Raw genomic sequence first — 23,896 nt, forward strand, 5'->3', positions numbered from 1 at the left:
CCTCATGTTTTTAATTTTCCCTTCTCCTCCTCCTCCCTTTTCTCCTCCACCTCCTTTTTTTCTTCCTCCTTTTTTCGATCTCTAACTCCTTTTCTCTTCTCCCTCCTCCTTTTCTCCTCTTCCTCCTCCTCTTCTCTTGCTCTTCCTCATCTTTCCTCTTCCTGCTCATTTTGTTTCCTTCCTCTTCCTTCTCCTCCTCCTCCTTTTCCTTCCTTCCTCCTCCAACTTTTACTTTCTACCTTCCTCTACTCCTCTTCTTTCCTTCCTTCCTCTACTCTTCTTCCTTCTCCCTGGTGGTGTTGGCCCCCAGTAGCGGGTCCCCAGCACGTGCGACCATGTGGCTGGGAGGTTAACTGTGTTTTAATGACCGCGCCCGGGGGAGCCTAACACGGCCACTCCACTCCATGTGTTAGTGCTGCTCACCCACCACTATTATTTTCCTCTACTACCACCATTACTACTACCATCACCATTACTACTACTACCACCACCACTACCATTGCTACTACTTCTATTACTACTACTACTAAGGCCACTCTACTCCACGGGTTAATGCTGCCCAGCCACCACTATTATTTTCCTCTATTATTACTACCACTACCACCACTGTTACAACTATCACCACCACTACTACCACTATCATGACTAAAAATAATAATTGTGCCCTCGTGTAACGAGGATGGCCGCCCCAAGAGCCACCTAGGCGTGAATTTGTTTAAGGTGTACAAGCTGTCGCCAACACAACAACCACGCCCTAAGTTAACAAGCTGCATGACCCAGTGTCAAGGAATAATCCCGAGAAGACCGGGCAACTCGCCAACTGCACTGGCTGACCATTACCCCGGAACACGATCCGCAAATCGAAAAACATCCAGGTTCCCAATTACTGCTGGGTAGACAAAGACAAATGGCGTAAAGAACTTGCCCATAGTTTCACCTTGCCTGGGGATCGAACCCGAGTCCTCTCTCTTGCGAGGCGAGCATGCTGACCATTACACCACAGGTCGCCACAACTACTACTACTAGGAATCATCAGCACCACCACTCCGTCACTCGACTCTTACTTACCAACCAACACTTTTTATGCCTCCCACTCACACACGGCTTATCGGGTTTCTGGATATATTTTACCCATTTTTTTATGCGCCTCATCTATTTTTTTTATCCACATTTAGGCGGTAGAGTGTGTGTACATTTCTTACCCATCCTCCTTCCTTCCTTCTGTCTTTTCCTTCCTCCTGTCCGTCTTTCTTACAGCCCTTCCTCATTCCTTCCCCTTCCTCCCTCCTGCCCCTTACTGCTCTTTCTCCTCTCTCCTGCGCTAAATCTAAGCCACCAACACTTTGTATCGGAAGTACCATAGCTGACATTATGACGCTCTTACACTTTTCTCTTTTGATATTGAAATTGATATTGAAACCGTGTATTTAGCCAGAAGAACACAAATACAGAATCGATAACAACAAAATCATAATATTAACATGGATGAGCCAGTTGATCGCCTGAGCTGCACCTGATATATACTGTACATTTATCTTAAGGAAGTATTATGTAACATTTAGTATCATTTGGAATAGTACACATAGCGTAGTGGATCGTGAGCCACTGCGTTACCCAGACTGACTGACACACCAGGAAAGCTGCCACGCCAGTAATGGTGGATGGATGGATGAGAGGTAGTTGTGGTAATGGTTGTGGAAGCGAAGGGATGGTGGTAGATTAATGGGTGGTGGTGGATGGATGGATGGATGGATGGATAGATAGATAGATAGATAGATAGATAGATAGATAGATAGATAGATAGATAGATAGGAGGTAAGGGTAGTACTGGTGGAAGAGGAGAAAGGGAGGGAGGGAAAAATCAGCAAGTTTAATGTCGAAACTTAAGAATAGTTCTAAGAAGTTTGGTGTTACGAGGAACTGAAAACAAAAATAATGGTAAAATACTTCTGGGTTTAGGGAGATGAAGATGAACAAAAACACAAAGAGGGAGAGATAAAGAAAGAGAAAAAGTGGGAACAAAAGAAAGAGAGAAAGAAAGAAAGAAAAAAGACCGTAGAGATTGAAGTTGGGGAGATACGCTTGGAAAGAATGATAGACCCGGTCATTTATAATACATCTTTTCGTGACATCTATTTGAGTGAGGTAGGAAGGTGAAAAGTTGTATTGAGAGGTAATGACGACTGTGGGAAGCTGGTTGACAACAGGTGGGTCAGGAGGAGTGTGTGGGATTCTGTTTTTGTCTGATTGGGAGTATTACTTTGGGTGTGGCAACGTTAGGTTATTATAGACTGGGGGGTTGACCTTTTGAACGATGGTTAGAACGTCACAACATGAGACAATAATTAGTTACTGTAAATGTTCAAAAGTTACCTGGTTATAGCTGTTAGAAATTAAACGTGATTTATAGGCAACATCTCCCGAATGCTCGTCAGTGGAAGCAAACAGGAGCTCGTGTATACACTCTTGGTAAGTGACGTATCTTCTGATCTCTTCTTGTTGCGACTTTCAACATTTTCACTGGCCATAAGTTCCGGGCATGTGTGTGTGTTATACTGACAGGCTTTAGGGTTTATTGTCTTGTTTGTGTATATGAAATTGGTGAATGCAAGTGTCTAGTTGTTGTTGTTTTTTTAAGTGAATTTCGCAGCTCATTGAATTATGTTGATTTTGATAATAAAAAATGAATGAATGAGCATCCGTACAGTGTATTCTTATGTAATTGAGGGCACTGTTCATGTATAATTTTTATAGTGACATTGTCTGGGCAGCCTCCCGGGGGTTGATGATATTGTGTGGATGTGAGCAGTTGTGTGGGACGAAGAAAGCTGCTGTACACAGAGGGAATGGGTAAGAATGCGTGTAACGGGGAGTTGCTCTGCCACTTGGCCAGCTATCAGCTTTATCAGTGGCATATCGATCAGGTGTCGCCTTGACACATGCCCGGGAGCTTCCACCTCCCCTTCACCTTCCCTCCTCCTCCACTACCCTCCTTCCCCCTTCCCTCCCTCCATCACCCGTGACCCATAAAGGTGAGAACTTCCGGCCGTCCTACCTAACTAGAGGAGGGTCGGGTCACACACCTCCCTCCCTCCCTGGGTGCTCCACCTTCCTCATGACTGCCTCCCTCAGTGTTGGAGATCCTGGAGACGTGTTCCATCTTACTCAAGAGGGGAGTTCTTTTTCAGTGGTATTGTTGAGGGATTCTGTTCCTATGATGTAGCTGGACATGAGAGTTTGTTTTTCTTTTTTTACTCTTGAAAAGGTATTGTGACTTAATGTTGGAGACCTTCATTTATTCTTCCAATCATCTTTTTATACCCCCAGTAACCTTTGATTTGTGATGTTTAATTACTTTGGGTCTGTCCGTTTATGGGTATGTCTGAACCCTTAGCTAAGTTGTGAACTCTGGGTTATTCATTTTTTTCTCCTGGTGATGTAACATCTTGAAACTGGGTGGGTATAATCATTATCAGTCGGGGAGGAGGAGGTCACAAGTTTTTTGTTCAATCGGGTCGAATTTTTCTTTTATTTTGAGACGTGTTTTCCTTTAATATTGGCTGTGGGGATATGTTGTATTCTTACCTGTTTACGAGTTATTCTATCTTTTACTTTTTGTTTCATTTACTATACCTATAAATACTTGTCTCAGGCTTTTTTTTACACGTATGCCACTTTTTTAATCTTTTCTTTATCAGTAAATTATATTATTTTTTATGTAACCAGCATTTAACTGATATGATGTAGTTTAAAATACCTGTACGTAAGACTGTAATACTAGACTGATGGTAAAGGTAGGACCGTCCTTAACTACACCTGTATTGGTAGACAGGGATCATTCTCCTTTATTAATTACTTGTCCATCACATCGAAGTATCACAGGTATAAAGGAAGGTGTAGTATGCTGCCACGACTCTGTAAAGACTGTTAAATATGCCGGAAACTATGGACGACAGTGGGAACTATTCAGCTACGTCCTATGACAAACAAAGGTGTTATTAGTATAGTATAAGAACGCGTAGTTAGCTTTTCAGTCACCACCATTAACCACTAATAGTTTTAAGAATTTCCCGCTACTTGAATATTACCTAAAAATTTTACTTGATCATTGATTAGCTTGGATGCATTGGATAAATAAATGAGTGTTGGCAATAAGCACCAGCAGTTTGGTAGATCGTACAGCTATTTAAAAAAAAAAAAAAACAAGGTGCCAGACCGGTAAGAGAGACCCTCAAACAGAGTCACATGATCTTGGTGGAATGATCATTATGTTGTAAACTGGTGTAACGTGCCAGATTACGTAGAGAATTATGGTGGTAAAAGGTAACGCACGCATTTTTATCCTAGAAACACACCTACTGAAATGTCTGAGTGATGTAAGTTTATTTTACGACACGACCATGACATTGCATATTGCCATAAGACAAACATTGGGATTGATGTGATGGTTATGTTTACGTGGCTCATTAATGTGTTTGTGTGGAGGTCTGGCTCCTCTATAACACCAAGTGAAGGTAGCAATAAGGCCATACTGGCATCACAATCATGTCCCCTTTTATTGCATTACCCGCGCCTTCTTCATCAATTATGTCGACCAGTAAATAGCAGCTGTGGTCTCTCTCTCTCTCTCTCTCTCTCTCTCTCTCTCTCTCTCTCTCTCTCTCTCTCTCTCTCTCTCTCTCTCTTTGACTATTTTCCTTTTTAAAAAATTATGAAAATCTTCCGTCATTCCTTCAGCCAGACAAAAATAAAACAAAATAATGTATGAATAATTTAGCTTAAATAGCCAACAGTGACCATGAGCCAAGACATAAGCTGCGTGTAATCAGATTAATCAAAATATTCTACCAGTTAGCGAGTCAGTCAATCAACCACGGTAGGTTGGGAATCATAGAGCTGCGGACGTAGGTTAAATGACTCCCATAAACCACATGTGTGTTACTCAGGAAGTCTTATAAGGATGGCTATATCATGATTTAGAAATTAAGACATCGTGAACTATGCTTAGAACCGTAGCCATTAAATTACTTACTCTATACTGTACAAAAAAAAATGATTGCAGTTGATAGTACAGTATACTTTAACTTGGTGGGTAAGTGTGTGTGAGTGAGGGACCATCTGGCCTTTCCTGTTCTCTTACACAATACCTTCCCTTGATGATATTGTTCTTTCTCTTTGTGTTTTGTCATTCTGGGTTACACATGTTTAGAAATTTTTTAATGGAGTATTCAGAACAGTTGATAATTTATTGAGTTGTATTATTCTTCGAGAAATTTTATATTTATTTTTTTCTCTTTCCATTTTTATTACCAGTTTGAAATAGTTTTTAGGTTTTGTTTTACTATAATGATTGTTTGCTCAATCTGTGTAACTAATTGTTCTTTGCATTATTAATTAATGCTCTTTAATATTTTTTTTTAAACGATTACATCACAAACATTAAACAGTATCATATTTATTATCACCATCCCTCTCTGTTTTCTTTATGTTAAACCCTCGTATAATTTTATGTAATATTTTGTGTAAGGAAAAAAAAATAGTGAATTCATTAGCATTGTCATATATTTTTTACCAATGTTTATGTCTCCTCTGTAAGTAGCTGAACCAAATTTTCTCTACCAAATTTGTCTACTAAATGACAAAAAATAATAAATAAAAATCTTTCGTTATCAGGGCAGATAAATATTGTGCTTTCTTTAATATTTTTTTCTTCTATATTCTGTTATCTTGGTGGAAAAACTAACTTATATTGGATTCTGTTTTGTATTAGTGTGATATATCATCTTTGTGTAGTAGGCTGTGTGGACTAAGCTGACTACACTTCAACAAGCTGCTGCCATACCTGTCACATAAATCCTGGGGCTTTTTATAGTCTTCCCGCTATTCTTCCGGAGTGGTATGGAAATGGTAGGGGAGGGAAAGAGGAAGGAGGGGGGGGGGGTCACTCTCTTTCTCTCACTCACTCACTTGGTATGCAGATCTATCACAGCAGCACAAAAGACGAGAGTTATGGGTAGGGGGGTTGAGCTCCTTCAGAGGTACACACAAGATGGATTTCACCACTGAGAGAGGTACTGTTGTGTGTGTGTGTGTGTGTTCTCAGTAGTACCCCTTCTCAGTTGTCTTTTCCAGTCTCAAGGTTCTTTAGGTAGTTTCCTTGCATGTGAAGATCGTAACTGCCTGGTTTGCTTAGGCTTCAGTAGCTTGTGGCTAATGCAGCGGTCTGAGGTGGTTGAGAGAGGTGGATGGATGTGGAGGGAGGGAGGGAAGAGAGAGTGGAGGGAGGTAGGGTAACTGTGGAGGGAAGAGAAAGCGGAGGAGGGAGGGATGAGCTACACTACAGCAGGCTGACTTCACTTACTCCACACTTGCTTCTCTTGTAACAACTGGGAGGCTTTATGGCCCCTCGCCCGGTATAGTTCTATCAGAGTATTTTCATCAGTAGTGGCGTCTGTCTGTTCGTTGTGGTTTTCGCGTTTATTTTTCAACCAGACAAATAAAATCTTGGTATGCCCCTAAGGTCTTTCAATTGTCTATAGTGTAGAGCTAACGTGTTTGTACAGACTAGATTAAATTTTATGCTCTGTATGTAGGCGTAAAGGCATTGGTACTGTAAGAGTTAAATATTTTGAAACGAAAAATTGTCATATAAAAGAAATTGATTATCTAGAAGGCTGTTTTTAGAGAAAGAAAATTAATTAAACTATCCAATGTTTGTTTTTTTGGATCTTGTTTACAGATATACACAAGATAAAATGACTTTGAGGGGAACTGTGAGCGGTGTAGGGGCAGATGTGTGTGTGTGTGTGTTAGTGATACATGACCTCAAGCTGTCCACCAGAGACCCCCGCCGTTGTAAATGGGCTGTATCATTGTGTATGTATCACGTGGCATGGTTAAAAGTGGTGACAATAAATTTACATATATGGACCATAAAGAGCTGCCACATTGATAAAACACTGTGTGCGTCAGGAAAATTAATGAAACAATCTTCCATTTCCTAGATTAAAAACAGAAAAAACAAACAAATATACATGGATTACTGGGATCCGTCTGGTGACCCCTTGAGAGGAAGTCATGTGGCCACTTATCGCTGTAACTACCAACACTGTGAGACCTTCCACTTGTGTTATCTCCAGTGATAATATGCGTAATGTTAATGATCTTTAGGGGTAAATAAGTTATAATTATCATCTTGCGTTAATCTTTTATTGTTGACTAGCACTGGGGTAATTCTCTTTCGTCTTAATAGTTGTTAACCTACGTATTTGTGTACAGAAAGAGGAAAAAACAGATTGTAGCGTCGAGGAAGTAAGCTGAAACACGCGTCACAAACACACAAGGATATAAAGTAGTTTTAAGTGCGTAGTTGGGAGAGTATTATAAATTTATTGGTTGGTGTGGTTCATCTAGTTAAGTTATTTGCCGGCGTGGGGAGAATAGACCCAGTGGCCATTATTGTTGTGTGGGGGGGGGATTAGTCGCGCATTTGGTGATCTCTCGTGAGTGGGTCGTGACCGTAGCCTTCATGACTGCAGAGGCGATATAAAACTGCAAGTTAGCATATGTTGGGGGACCATACGTGGTCCACTTTTATGTGTGAGACGCCCTTTGTGGAATTAACTGGTGAGCTACATGTGGTTAAGTTAGGTTCTGCTGCGGAAGTGTGCTGCTGAAAAATACTGCCAGACGTTGATCATTAAGAAAGTTGAGAAAACTAATTAAACACTTGCCATCCTTAGTCCTGGAGATTCTGCCACCAGCCACTCATTAATATTCATATGGAATCTATCAACCTGGACTCGTGAGGGAGGGAGGCGGGGAGGCACTTTTTCTGCACCATAATGAATGTCTTTTATACCGCCTGGCAAGTCGGCGACCCGTCAGATGTTCACTCCCCTTCACCTGCTACTTTATACGACTGGCTTCTTCCTCCTCCTGGTGCTGCTACAGATCACCATGTTCCCCCACAGCTGCTGGAGTAATAGACAGCTTGCCTCCCTTCATTTGCTGCTGCTGTTGTAGACCACCGCGCCTGCTGCTGTAACATACGTCTGGCTCCCCAAATGCTGTTGTTGCAAATTTTACAGATGACTGACTTCTTTTCAAAGGAGGTGGACCCAAGAGCGGTAGACGATGGGGGGATTGGTGGCGAAAGAATGGATTAGAGAGTGTTGTGCGGAGGAAAGAGAGGCTGGAGGAGTTGCGGGCGTGGGAAGAAAAGGCGGAGCACGGCAAGGCGGTGTACATGGTGGGTGGGGACGGAAGAAGGGCAGGAAGGAGGGGCGGACGGCAGGATAATCAGATTGTTGGTGACGTGACCCGGGTGACCCAGGTGGTGGGCGCCACACTCCTGCACATGACAATGACCAAATCACTACTGCCATCATCACACTCCCCTCCTAAATTGTATTTACCTCTAGAAAAAGGGAAATACAGAACAAAAAATGTTTTTGTTCAAAACATTTATGTGAAGATGAAAGTCGAGGCCACAGGACCTTCTTCTTTTATGGAACACCATATTGCTGTAATTAGGTTTAAGTGTAATTAGTGTTCCAGGTTTGTCGATACTGATGTAGAGGTTAGTATTGAGGGGCACGATGTTGTGGTGTTGCCCTTCATATAAGGCCACCCTTTCCTGGCGGACAGAAATAGACCACACGAAGGACGCTCTTCAAGGTAATCCATTTAGATAAACAAAATGTGTCTCGTATACCAAGAGTGCAACAGATAGTTATCATTTTAAGCACAAATAAGATTTTCTGGTCGTGGGCAAACACACTTTAGTATGATATATTAAAGCGGAAATTGATTTGTCTTGCAGAGTGAAGGAAGTATATCATTAAAAAAGACCATGTTGACCTTAGCGCACACGGGAAGTGAAAAAAAAAAGAACTTATGTATTTCAGTAGAGTTAGTGTGTGTATTTAAACTAGACAGCGGTGATTCATCAAACAGAATTCTTCGGCATTTGTATCGAACAAAAGTATTTGCTCTTAAGCGATATGTTCTGTGTATACATTTATTATGTAGTGCCTCACTTGCTGAAATATTCTCAGTTTTTCCACCATGTTACGCACGCTGGAGGTAGATTACAAGATATCAATAGTTACACCGACCTGCACATGTAAAGGGAATCTCCTCCCTTTACAAACTGTCTCCCTCCCTTTGCCCCTTCTCGTTTAATCTCCCTGCCACCCCTTCACATTTCAGACTTATGACCTCCCCCCCCCCTTTCCCCGTCATCTTCTTCCTTCACTTTCATCATTCACTATACTCCTCACCTGAATAACTGTTGATAATGTATTTTTTTGTCTTTGCAGGTATGCGGGCGCTGTCCTATAGCGTAGAGGACTAAGCAGTTTGGAGAAGGTAAGGTCAGCAAGAGGGTCGTATGATTTACCTGTACTTTGACTTGTGTTTACTGTATGGATATGTGTGTACGAGGAACCTGAACTAATTATCCTAGTCTGAAATAATTATCCTAGTCTGAAGTAATTATCCTAGTCTGAAGTAATTATTCTAGTCTGGTGTAATTATCCTAGTTTGAAATAATTATCCTAGTCTGAAGTATTTATCCTAGTCTGAAGTAATTATTCTAGTCTGGTGTAATTATCCTAGTTTGAAATAATTATCCTAGTCTGAAGTATTTATCCTAGTCTGAAGTAATTATTCTAGTCTGGTGTAATTATCCTAGTTTGAAATAATTATCCTAGTCTGAAGTATTTATCCTAGTCTGAAGTAATTATTCTAGTCTGGTGTAATTATCCTAGTTTGAAATAATTATCCTAGTCTGAAGTATTTATCCTAGTCTGAAGTAATTATTCTAGTCTGGTGTAATTATCCTAGTTTGAAATAATTATCCCATCTTGAAGACCCCCATTGCTTCTCCCCAAGGCGTTGTCGAAGTCTGGTCTGTTTGTCCGCCTTGTCATGAGCCTCGATGCCCTGTACGTGTTGATAGTGTGTTCCCTCTTGTATTTCTTTTTGCTTTTAATTTACACTGAGTTTTATTGATCTCGCTTTGATAACCCGTGTTGATGATAGTCCATTCACTCCAGCTTCACTCATACTCAGTTATTACACCTTGTAGATAAACCGTGGGTATGTAAAAACACTGGTTGTCATATCCACACAATCACAAACTGGAAGCGTTGTACTCGTGTTCAGACATTTGACATTGGTGTGTGAACGCGAGGTACAAATGGGTGCTAGTGATAGTGTCTTTGGTAGTCACCCAGGGATATGATCGGCTGTGCTTTAACGCCTCTGTTTGTATGCGAGAACTATAGCTGGGGGAAAATTACTATATGAATCTCTGAGAATCTCGACCCTAATTATCACTATAGTCACTCCCATATCCCTTGATTGTCCCTCTGTGATGGTAATGTTGACTCGTGTACTCGTCTCCGTATGCTGTTTCTTCGTTACATCTATATGCTATCTAGTACCATCACGTCTTTTATAGTCGGATCATTTTGATTCCTTTGGTTGTGCCTTGGCCCAGTACACCAAGAGTCCAAGACCCTTCATTATTATTATTATTTTCAGATCTCCACTCACTTTTTATATGGGTTAGAAGTCAAGCTTAACACCTCAACACAGGGGCCCGCAGTGCCCTCTATTTTTGACAAGTCAACTTTAAAGTTGACCTTTAAACGATTTTCACAGCGTCTATATCTTGATGACTTCATTAACAGTGAGAGATCACATATCTTTTACATTTCTCAAATTCTTTAAATCCAAATCCAGGAACCTTTCATATTTAGTCTACCACTAGATATATCGTCTCAAAGTAATTAGAGAGATAATTGCACGTACACTGATTACCAATATGGCAGTACGGTAGTTAGAATTATATATACAGTATATATAGCGATATATAATGTAAAACAAAGGACAAAACAATGAACCAGTGACGTGCTCATACATACCTTGTCTTAGGTGTTGAGGGCAAGTGATTTACAATAACAAAGTATAATGAAATTTACATAGTAGTCGGCTGATACACAGTGTTGGGAGAAACAATAACAAAGGCGGTGATTGTTTTCATTATTAAGAGAGAGACACACGACAAGGAACTGATGTATTAATGCATTTCACTTGTTTTATAAGTTTGGTACTTTGTGTTAAGGTGGTGAAAAAATTGCCTTGTCTGTGCTAGTTATTATACAGTGTTTTGACGTTTTGTTTAGATAATACAATATTAATTTACATTTTTATTTATTTGTTTAATGTGTATGGAATGTTTTGTAACTATGTTTATGAATAAGTGTGTTTGGATGTTGAGGTTTGGTTGCCTTGTTAAGATGATGAGGCATCGACTTTGGGAACTATTGATCCGTACATTTAATGGGTCTTTCTTTCAGACGATATCTCAACAACACTTCTCATGTAATTTAACTTAAAAGAACAAAATGTCTTTTCATCTTGTTGACGTCCTGAATTGTTTTGTCGTATAAACACTGGGTGACGAATGTCGTAGGAACTAATAGTTGGTGGACAAAGTCTCGACAATGCCTCCTCATAACCTGGTGACCTCATGCAAGAAGGTCATTATGCCTTCTTATGGTGATGCAGTATGGTTTATAGAGTTGAGGGTGACGTTAGGTTCTGGTGACCGTCTGGCTAATCTCTCATACAGTTGGTGAGTGATATGGTCGTGTATTCCTTAAATGTTGACTGTCATGTTTGATTAATTTACCATATTAAGTCTAACAGTGAGGCGTGTGGAGATAGCGAGGGACAGCAGTTGGTCATTATGGCTTAAGCATCATACACTTAGGTCAGTGTTGATGGATGTCTGGCCGTCGCCTCGCACACCATAATTGTTCGCTGTAGAAATTGACTACGTGCTCTATCATTACTGTAGACATCACGAGAATTGCTCCTTTGTGTATAGACTGCTCAGTTCCTCTCGCTTTAGGTAGGACTGAGAATAATAGTCGTCATATATTCCAACACAACTGGTTTTGTTTTAGAGATGCTCTTGCAAGTGAACCTTACCGCCAAAGTTCCTTATCGTTGTATTGTCACCAAGGGTGGACACATAGCAGCTGGGGTTAGCGTGGCGTGGACATACAAATGTAGCGAGATAACATCACCCATACATCTTGCTCCCTGATAGCCGCCACCAGACACTCTCCGGGAGTCACGCACCCTCCACTATGTCTCCGTCACACTCTCTTCACTTCCACTCTCTTATATTTTCTCTGTCACGTACAGCTTGTTTTAGAACACATGGCTACGGCTGAAAAATTCATCCTAATTTTGTTTTTTTCTGAGTCAAGCTCCATGACTACTAATCCTTGACTGACTGATTCACTGAGGGTACTATTGTACACTCCACGCAGACCATCCCACAGTGAAGCAGCTGATGCACAGATCTTGGTCACTCTTGTTAATATAATGAATAAATGTTGGTCTTGTTATTACTTAGCATGGAGTAGGTGTAACACAGGTATAAATTACCACCAGTCACATCTCCAGATTTCATGACACAAAATATAACATAACATAACCTGGGGCGGTTATCAGGAGGACGAGGTGTGGTTGATGGGCACGTAATGCTTTATAGGAAGAAACAAGTCTTTAAGGGCAAGGGATGTGTCCTAGGGTATAGTAGATTAATAATGAGGGAAATAAGAGGTGGGGTTGATCCCAGAATTATGATTAACATTATGACTGGTAATGAAAGTATCCCTTTAAAAACTACTTTAATGTGTAATTAGTGACGTCCACTTATATTTTATTGTTTTTTTAGACAAACTTTTGAAATCAGTGCTGAGTCATTTCTTATGATTATTATTTATAGTATATTTGTTTTCCTCTTAAATACCTATTTTTTTTTTTAAGTTTCTGGTCATCGGATTAACATAAACAACGTAGAAAAATGTAAGTTAAAAACTCTATTCTCTGATTGGTGTAGACGGGGATGCCGACTTTCTCGTCAACGTCACATACTTTATATTGGCTGTGGTAATATTCTGAAAAAAAATATGTTTTGTGTTCTTGGGTTAAATATTAAGCTTAAATACGTAAAACTACAAGGTTATTTAGTGAAACTTTTATTTTCGTAAATGTGTAGAGATTATTATTATATATAAGTATTAGACTTTATAAAAATTATCAAGCAGTTGGAGGTGTTTGTGGTCGTGACCCGGGACCCGACAGAGTGACGCAAGAGGATGTGAAGTCGGCGGAGAAATGTTGAAGGAAGGATGTCGTCGGAAATTTAGCTCCATGTGATGGCTGGTGTGTGGACAGCCATTGAGGCGGCGGGTGGTGGTGGTAGTGGTGGCTCTGGACCCCGGGCTGTGTGCACGACCAACCACACACTGGCTCTCGATTTTCAAAGGTTCATTCGATAATTCGGAACCCGTAACTGAGGAGGATAAGAAAACCCGGCCAGGTATGATATAGGAGTTTTGACGCTGTTTTATCTACCGTATACACAACATGAATTCAGGTGTCGCTGCATACCGATGTTTTAGGAGAGGGACTCAGTGAGGGCAAGGTAGTGCAGCAGTATACCCAAAACAAGGCGTCAGAAATAGGCTTGTCAGCTTTGGTTGTCAGTCCATTAGCATTACCGTTATTACCATCGTCACACCCACTTCTATACCGCTACCGTCAGAAAATACCCACAGACTCAATAATCTTCATCACTACCACTACCAACTCAGTCTCTGCCTCCGAAGCATTTATTGACTACTATCGTGTTCATCTAACCTTCATAACCACCAACCCTACTTCCATCTTCCACTTACCACAACTACAACGATCATCATCCTCACCTATACGCTACTATCACCACCATCACTGTACTTTACTCACTAGACGTCTACCCATAATACCACTTACCACTACTACCACCATCATCATCATTATTTATCATTCCACACCACTACCGGCTCCACCCACTCACCCTGACTGGAACACAAACTAATACATGTTCTTTTTCTTCTGTTTCTCTTACCGCTGTTGGTGATCCATTACCGCGGCCTCGACCACTGCCCACACCAACGCTGCTATTATCATCACCATAACTACGTCTACTACAATAAAAGAACAATAATAACAATACTCTTTTTTTTATATTCTCAAGTTCTACCCTAACTTGTTCCTAGCACCAGTACCGCCACCACCTCCACCGGCACTGCCTCCACCTCCCCAGCACTGCTCACCTCCACCAGCACCGCCTCCACCTCCCCCAGCACTGCCTCTCTACCTCCACCAGCACCGCCTCTACCTCCCCAGCACCGCCTCTATCTCCACCAGCACCGCCTCCACCTTCCCAGCACTGCCCCACCTCCACCGGCACCACCTCCACCACCCCCTCCCCAGCACCGCCACCACCTCCACCGGCACCACCTCCACCACCCCCTCCCCAGCACCGCCACCACCTCCACTAGCTCCCACCACCCCAGCCCTACCACCTTTTCCAGCAACCCGGCCTCCCCATCACTAACCTTCCCCAGCAGCACCCCATCCACCCCCAGCAGCAGCACCTGGGCGAGTGTTGTGGTGTTGGGGATGCGTGGCACGGGCGCGGCTGCTGATGGGTCGTGATGACGAAACAAAGGGCCGCGTCCGGTGATCACAGGAGCCTTGTGGGTCGTCTGGGACTCGTAAAACCCGCCGCTCCATTGAAATACAACCCGGCCTCAATTGGAAATGACGGCAAGATGGGGCGAGAGATCACCACAAGCCACCTGTCCTGCTGATGCTGTTGATGATGATGGTGCTGATGATGGTGGTGCTGATGATTGTGGTACTGGTGGTAGTGGTGTTTGTGGTGGTGATGGTGTTTGTGGTGATGGTGGTGGTGGTCCTGCTGAAAATGATGGTGGTGCCAGTGGTGATTGGTGTTTGTGGTGCTAGTGATGGTGGTGGTGGTTATGTTGGTAGTGGTCCTGCTGATAATGATGGTGATTGGTGGTGGTGGTGGTGGTGGTGTTGATGAAATTGGGACTGTTGGTGATAATAGTGTTTTTGATGGTACTGATGATGATGAATGATGATACTGATGATGATGATGATGATGGTGATGGTGGTTTAACAAATGTCTTATTATGTTAGGGTTCATACACAAACAATTTAGCTCATACTGCTTACACATCTCCCAAACAGAGTCATCTAAACCATTCTAGTTAATCCCCCTTGGAAAACTCGGTCAAGATGAACTGATTTTCGACCCATAAAGTTTATATTGAGTTTTATGCCCAATTATTAATCCACAAGTGATGGACCCTGAAGAAAAATAAGTAAATAAAAATGTCACTGTGACCCGGGTTTATTGCAATGGATTTTATTTACCCAGGTTGAGTAATGATGATCTGGCGACCCTGACCCCCACGTCCCTGGAAGAAAGCACTTGATACAAATTCGTCTTTATTATATTTTTTTTGTTTGGGTGTATTATTGATAAAAATACGTAGATTCTGTTTTATCAATTTCGAACGGGGAACTGAGTTTATTCTGTGTGTGTGTGTGTGTGTGTGTGTGTGTGTGTTGTGGCGGGAGTGGAGTTGATTTTGAACGAGGCAGATGTTTTTACAGTCAGGCTGGGGAAGACTCGGGGTGAATGAGACGCCCAGGTGGTGTTCGGGCCTCTCTGCTGGTCATGCTACCCCACTCCGGCCTCTCTCTCTCTCTCTTTCTCTCTCACCCCCCTCCCCCCACTCCGGCCTCCCTCGCCCCTCTCTTATGTCTCACTCCTCTCATGTTTCTTTATCGTCCCTCTCACCCTTCCCATGTTTCTCATTCTATTTATGCTTCTTTGTTGTTCCTCTCAATGCTTCACTCTCACCCCTCTCTTGCTTCACTTCCACCCCTCTCATGCTTCTCTCTCTACCCCACTTTCATTCTTCTTTTCCCCCCTCTCTTGCTTCTCTTCCCCCTCTCATGTTTCTCGCTTGTACCTCTCATTCTTCCCTCACACCCCCATACTTACCCTCACCCCCTCATGCTTCCCCTCACCTCTCAGAATTACCTACAGTATTTTCCCCCTCTTTTAGGCTGGGCATTATACTCACACACACTGCTGTAGGTACACTCCCGCGCGGACAAAATTCCCATGACACTGTGGCCAATATCAGGCATTACTTGAGGGTCGTTTAGGTAAGTGGGATTTGGGGGATTTTTGTACTGGGATTTTTTTTTTTTATTAGTGTTTTTTTGTGGTTTTATCCTGATGTAATTTATAATCTCAAGTAACTTTTCACCATCTATCAACCAGTGATGTATAACCCACAGTTAGATGACAGATATTGTTAGTTGTCGAGGTTGTTTTGTTTCCATCTGCATATTTTGGGGAGTGAATTTATCTCTTCCTGACTGATGCTCGTAAATATCACCTTTGACCTGAATGGTGGCGTCCTTGTCTCGTCACTACACTTACAGTACACACTACAAGGAGACGGCAGATTTGATCACCATGTAAAGATTAACATGTTGAGGTGAAATGTAGATGATATTACCACTGATATTACCTTTTTTTATCTGTTCATCATGGTGGTTACCAACTATTGTGTGGGAAACAGATATTTCATGTATTTATTTTGGTTGTGCAACAGATAATAAACTTTAGTTTATAAAAAAATATAAAAAATCAATTATGCTGACGTTTTTCATTAATGGCTCCTACACTGTTCTGTCGATGTAGGTCAACCAAGATGGCAGCCGTTGCTTTACATAGTGAAAACTTCAGATATTATTTTCCGAAACTTTTGGTTCTGTTTTCTTTAAGCTTGTAGGAATATTCTGAAGATTGTCTCCATTCGAAGGTGTGTCTGACGTCAGCGTTTTCCATCCCAAATAGAGGTTGAGGCGCCGGCCGGGGTCAGGCGTGGAGTCACACGCAATTACCGAGTGTGACGTCACTCCTGAGCCCGGCGCCTGAGGCCCAATTAGGGGATTTTTTTTCATGCACGCTTTTTTAAAAACGGGTTTTACGCTTAAACTTTGCCTCCATTTTTAAGTACATGTTCATTTTATTATTAGTTGTTATTATAAACGTTTGATACAATGAGGTTGGTGTTGAGCTTTAAAGAATATTTTCATATTTTTGTATCCATAAAACTACACAAAACATTAAAGATTATTATTTTAATATTAAAGTTATTCAGTTGTATTTTAAGACTAGCAGTGCCTTAAAGGACCAGCTCGACCAATAAGAAAAAACACCCATAAGTCGTGCTCGGTATTTTTCCCTAGGATAATGACAACCCGACACTCGCTCACATTAAAGTTTCCTGTACAACTAACGTCGGCATATCAAGAATAGCCGGATATTTTTTTTTTACAACTGTTAACGAATAATCCACACTCCATGATGCTGTGTTGATATATCCGGAAGACTTATGTGATTTTCTCTTTATGGAATGAATAGCTGTCGTTCTGTACTTACCTTGAATGACGTGAACTTTACATAGTCTGGTGTTAACAGTCGACGTCCAGTGTTTGGCGTTAATTCCTGCTATGTATTGTCCCTGTCACTTTTTATTTGGAGGGAAACGATACAATAATATATCTCCCCCTTGTCTGTGTATCCTGTAGTGCAGCTGTGAAGTACATGACGATTATTTGTTGACAAGTGATCGTGTTGCCTGTCGAATGCAGCCCGAGATCTCGTCCAAAAACAGAATGACTGGTAAAGCTGTCTGCGGCGTGATGTACAGGTGTGTGGTAAAGCTATCTGCGGCGTGATGTACAGGTGTGTGGTAAAGCTGTCTGCGGCGTGATGTACAGGTGTGTGGTAAAGCTGTCTGCGGCGTGATGTACAAGTGTGTGGTAAAGCTGTCTGCGGCGTGATGTACAAGTGTGTGGTAAAGCTATCTGCGGCGTGATGTACAGGTGTGTGGTAAAGCTATCTGCGGCGTGATGTACAGGTGTGTGGTAAAGCTGTTTGCGGCGTGATGTACAGATGTGTGGTAAAGCTATCTGCGGCGTGATGTACAGGTGTGTGGTAAAGCTGTTTGCGGCGTGATGTGCCAAGTGTGTGGTAAAGTTTATCTGCGGCGTGATGTACAGGTGTGTGGTAAAGCTATCTGCGGCGTGATGGGCAGGTGTGTGGTAAAGCTTATCTGGTGGCGTGATGTACAGGTGTGGTAAAGCTGTTTGCGGCGTGATGTACAGATGTGTGGTAAAGCTATCTGCGGCGTAGATGTACAGGTGTGTGGTAAAGCTGTTTTATGGCGTGATGTACAGGTGTGTGTGTGTTTAATGGGACCAGCTTCCCCGTCACCATCATAAGAGATCTGTAGACGTTCCGATAAGTAACTTGTATTCACGACTTTTAATGTTATTATTTACCTGAGCCAAGCTTGGTGTGTGTGTGTGTGTGTGTGTGTGTGTGTGTGTGTGTGTGTGTGTGTGTGTGTGTGTGTGTGTGTGTGTGTGTGTGTGTGTGTGTGTGTGTGTGTGTGTGTGTGTGTGTGTGTGTGTGTGTGTGTGTGTGTGTGTGTGTGTGTGTGTGTGTGTGTGTGTGTGTGTGTGTGTTCCTCTGCGTCTTCTCTTCTTTCCATCATGCTCCTCTTCATCTTGTCCTCTTTCTACCATTCTCTTATTCTCTTCTCCTTTATGTCGTGCACCTCCCCCTTTCCTTCCCTTTTCTCATGCTCCCTCTCTTCTTACCTTTGTCATATTTCACCCATCTCTTCTCCCTGTCATGCTCCGTCCACTCTCCTCCCCTTCCTGCTATGCTTCTCCCACTCTCCTCACCTCCCTGTCATGCTCCTCCGCTCCCTGTCATGCTCCTCCGCTCCCTGTCATGCTCCTCTGCTCCCTGCCATGCTCCTCCCACTCTCCTCCCCTCCTTGTCATGCTCCTCCCAGTCTCCTCACTTCCTCTCTTGCTTTCGTTTTGTTATCTTCTGTCACGCTCAAACCTTTCCTGTTGCACTCTGTTCCATCCCCCTCCTTTCCTGTCATGTTTCACTCATTTCTGTCATGCACACCCCCCTCCCCCCTCCTCATCTATCTGTCATGGTTCATCCCTTCATTTCATGCTCAGTACACACACACACACACACACACACACACACTGTTTAATTCAGTAATCCGTTCGCCGTCTGTGAAATTCCAAGAAAAAAATTGCAGGCATATTGTAACTTTACTTGGCCAGTTACGTTACATCCGGCTGGCTAAAAAGGAAGAAATTCGGTGTGGAATTCGGGTTAGGAACCAGCTCAGCACACAGCAGGTTAAGACAACGCCAGCAGCGGCAGGCGGCGGCGAGCGAGGGGTAGAGAGGGAGCCGCCCACCATTAATTCAAGACAGTATCCACACGACTTGTTTAATGTCCGGGCTGGTTCACTCCTGACTGTGGGGAAGAGATTCTATCCTGGACTCACGTTGATGATTGGGGGAAAAAAATATTTGGGTTTATATTTCATTGTGGTATTTGATAGGATTGAAAAGGCAGATTTGGGGGATTAAAAAAAATAGGGCTAAAAATTAAGTGAAACTAGACAGAAATTACCGAGAGATCCGTGCAATATAGCAGGCTCGGTTGCATCAGCCATTGTTAAGGAAATCAATTCTAAACTTGTCTTGCATTTTTTCTGTAAATTCTTGGTTGGTGCCCTTGATGACGTGTTTGTTTAATGTCTTATTATTTTGATTTATGACCGATTTCCAACACGAGGGTAATGTAATGGGAAAATGGCGGTAATCATGTCAACGGTGATATTTTTATCGTTTTGATGACACATTACGACAAAGTTGTTGTCAGGGGAAAATCGTGCAGAAAATTGTACCTCCAGCCATAAGTGGATATATATATATATATATATATATATATATATATATATATATATATATATATATATATATATATATATATATATATATATATATATATAAAACAGTGAAATCACACTGTAAGAGAAAATAAAGCACAGAAAAACATGAACATTGTTTATTTTTACTGTAACCTTCGGTCAAGTTGAAGTTACACGTTAAAATGAAGTTAACAAATTGGGAAATAAAAAACAGAAATAAGACCCTCGTCTCCTGATCTCTGGGTGTAAGCTGTAAGGTGGATCAGACGCGTCAAGATATCGTTGGTATTTCCTGTATGACACCCAGGACCACGGTACGAAACCTGGAGCGTGACCATTGTTGTGGGCTGATGACAGGAGTGCCTGCCTGCCTGGGACCCAGTTTGTCATGGGCCCGCCACTCAAGCTGCCACCACTGTATAAGCAAGCTGCTGATATTACAGGCTGCAAGACCTTAGGGATTTAATCTTCCTTTTATCCCATACACGTAACAACACGATATCTTGGTATGGTAAAAATGTGTGTGTGTGTGTGTGTGTGTGTGTGTGTGTGTGTGTGTGTGCGCACGCGCTTCTATTTTCGGGTCCGCGTATGTATATACTTGTGGATGCATGTTTGTGTTTTCAGTGTGTGTTATTTACGTGCGTGCGTATATGTATGACTTGCATATGAGTTTCTGCGTTCGTGTATTTGATTTTTCGTGTAGTTGTGTTTGTGCTTGAGTGTGTGTGCGTGTGTCTGCATGTGGTTTCGTGTTGATGTCTGTTATATAGCATGATTATACTTTTTACACCTGAAATTTTACATATCGGTGTCGTTTGGACTTTACTGTCTGTTTATATATATATATCTTGTACTTATGAACTGAAATTGCTCGGTCTGTTCACGTCTTTACACTTGTTAGGTTCTTATGCCGGCCAGCTTAACGTTCCTCAGTGAGTCCGGGGTCTGTTGCTGTAGTGAGGATATTATTATTATTATTATTATTATTATTATTATTATTATTATTATTATTATCATCATCATCATTATTACTAGTGTTATTATTATTATTATTATTATTATTATTATTTTATCATTATTTACTGTTGGACCTTTAATTTGATTATTCAGTCGAAAATATACGGAAAAACTAGATCTGTGTTGCATAAAATATTTGCGTTCCATTTAGCGCTGTTACCGAGTGTGAAAAATAAGCCTTTACTCGCATGGTGGAAAAAAAAGTTATACATTAGTCGGATGGGGAAATGTTTTACCTTTTAATTTTAATCAATTACGTATTGACGAATAACAGTTTTTATAAATAGTGTCCGGATAATTTATTTCGTTGCAGATTCCTGTCGCTGCTACTCTCACTTTACCGGTCACTCAAGCCTTTACGGCATTTTGTCTCCGAGGAAAAAAATAATTTCCTTGCAATTTTTTTTTCTGCAGCTAGTCATTATGGTTCCTTAAACTCTGGGATAAGTTTCGTGAATTCTGTAATCAGTGTTCACTCAACCCTTTAACGGAAAGCCTGCATCTCCTTGGTTCAATATGTCATGCTAAAAAGCCATTGGAGAGAAGTAAATAGCATATCCGGTACACATGCTGGTAACCTAACCTTTACCTCAACGCTCATAGGCTATATATCACTACACGGAACCAACGCCAAGACAGACATACCATCGGCATTCTCAAACAAGTTTCTACATTCCATTCTCAGTCTCTTCCAACAGTCACCCTTTTTTTCTGGTCTCTGGCAAAACCTTTTTACCACAATTTTTCCAACCCTTCCGCTCCACTTCTTACTCGAGCTGCTCTCTTCGGACTATAACTATATGCCAAGGAAAAGGTAAATCCCCTTGACCTGTATGTTTGCCAGGAACCCAATTCTTGATCCAGACAATCGTGGTGTTCGGCAAGGCAATCCCACCAGTTTTTCTTTCATGCTCATCCCCAAAAATTTTAAAGTGCCAACATTTTGTCTGCTCTCCGACACTCCGATCCTGTAAAAGTTCCTGAACCAGATGACAGTTGCTCGTTAATTCTTCAGAAATGTCTTTATGAATTAGCTCCGGTCCCTGGCAAGTTTTTCACACTTTCAATGTATTCACCAACGCTTGAAAATTTGTCGCTATACAACCCATTGTTATAAATGGATATCGTTCTTTCTACATCAGACTAAACATTCATTGTCTTTAACCTCAGCTCTCACTAAAAGAACCCCACCTTGAACAAGTTAGCTTCTCAGTTTGCGTGTCATGCCAACCATTAACTGTCGATCCACTCTTATCCTTACAAGTTCAACTCTGCTTTCCAGTTATTTGGTGCATCTTAATCCTCTGTCACTACTACATGGTGTGATTGGCGGGTACGGTGGGAAACTATGAACTAAATCAACGGGTGTTTTTTCTTCTTGGTTAACCTCTTATTAACCCTTTCTAAGCACTGTGTCAATTTTACTTAATTTTGAATTCTTGTTTCATATTTCGTGGAATTTTAATGCCTCAAACTTTGTACTCTTGCTCAAAATAAAACTGACCGTGATTTTCTTTATGTATGGACACCACTTTCAATAAACATAAACAAACCCGTTTACAGACGACCAAACAGCACCAGTTCTCATTACACACGCACACACTGCTCTGATTACAACACCTCAGCCAGGCTTTGTAGGCCATTGTAGCATCATTTCCACCACCTCAACTCTCAATTTTTACAACCATTGCGAATTAGGGAAGCACCAACCTTATAACATTCAATAAACCCGAGCAAGGTTTAACCATCTCACGTAGGCAAGGCAATTTTCAGCCTCCTGCTCCTCCTCCTCCTTAGCCCTCCTATCCTCACATTCTTCTCGCCTCAGTATTTTAGGTCTAATCAGAACCCTCACACTACCTTTGAATCAACACGCTCACCCACCCTTTCTAAATATGTTATAAGACAATTTTGAATTTTCCTTCTCCCGACTCGTTCCTGCCTGACCTTTCCTTCTCTACGTCATTCTCCGTCACCTAGCAGAGTGCTCTAACGTTATGAGGGGCCGAGGGGGGGTGCTCCGTTCCTCCTTAACTCTCCTTAACAAAATCCAATCGAAAGCTAAATGCCTTTTCAATGATCCAACTTTCACGGTACCCCTCCCTCCATCTCCTGTCATTTACCCCCCCTCTCGCATTATTTTATCGTTTAATGGCCAATATTGAAATTTAAACCCGTCATCCTCTGCTTTCCACCCAGAAGCTCCCCTCTCTCTCTCTCCTCTACGGACTGTCAATACGCAGTTTACATTAATGACACGGACGAGCATCCTACTCCTTCGATATTATTCCTCACACCTCATGATAGTTCAATTCTCTCCCTGCGAAATTTTCTTCTTTAGTTAACTTATAAATGTTCACCTATAGGGACTTGCAGGCACTTGGTCATCTACACATTAGTATTATTTTCTTATACAAATCAAAAGGCAAACTGAGTATTGTCCAGTGTTATGAGAATATACAAGAATACACAACAAATTCATTAGTTTTGTATATTATGAGTGAGTGATGTATCTAATGACCTAAAAAAAGAGTTAGGTACATAGTAATGGGTGAATATTTATATAGAGCCGCGCCTGAGTTGGTTACTAGATATTGATATTACATTAAACGATACATTATTTATATTCGGGAACACATATATTGAATTCGTATGTTGTATTGGTGTTAAGTGAAGCATACTTTAGCTGTGAGTCACTGAGGTGTTAGAGTACGTTGTGTGGTTGTACTCAGGAAGATCTTTTGTTTGTATGTCTGTACTGTGTATGTGTATATAGTGACTGTATACCACCACCACCACCCACACCAATACCACCACCAATACCACCACCCACACCAATACCACCACCATCACCACCCACACCAATACCACCACCAACCACCACCACCACCACCACCACCAATACCACCACCATCACCACCCACACCAATACCACCACCACCACCACCCACACCAATACCACCACCATCACCATCACTGACCTCCACCACCACTGACCTCCACCACCACCACTGACCTTTTATTAGGTAAGGTTGTGGGCATAAGTGGTGGATGGGACACACCTCAGATTGGACCCCCAGATAGCCATTGTA

General features: G+C 41.8%; 1 long non-coding RNA gene across 1 annotated transcript in view; it reads left to right on the forward strand.

Annotated features, from left to right (window-relative positions):
- The window catches only part of LOC121863486, a 135,654-nt gene that overhangs the window by 89,318 nt on the left and 22,440 nt on the right, over positions 1 to 23,896 (forward strand). Inside the window, exon 2 of the long non-coding RNA XR_006088405.1 lies at positions 9,324 to 9,372. This is a non-coding gene — a long non-coding RNA (uncharacterized LOC121863486). The remainder of the gene's footprint in view (positions 1 to 9,323; positions 9,373 to 23,896) is intronic.

The sequence above is a fragment of the Homarus americanus genome, unplaced genomic scaffold (assembly GCF_018991925.1).
Source record: "Homarus americanus isolate GMGI-L3 unplaced genomic scaffold, GMGI_Hamer_2.0 scaffold47177, whole genome shotgun sequence".
NCBI classification, from domain to species: Eukaryota; Metazoa; Arthropoda; class Malacostraca; order Decapoda; family Nephropidae; genus Homarus; species Homarus americanus.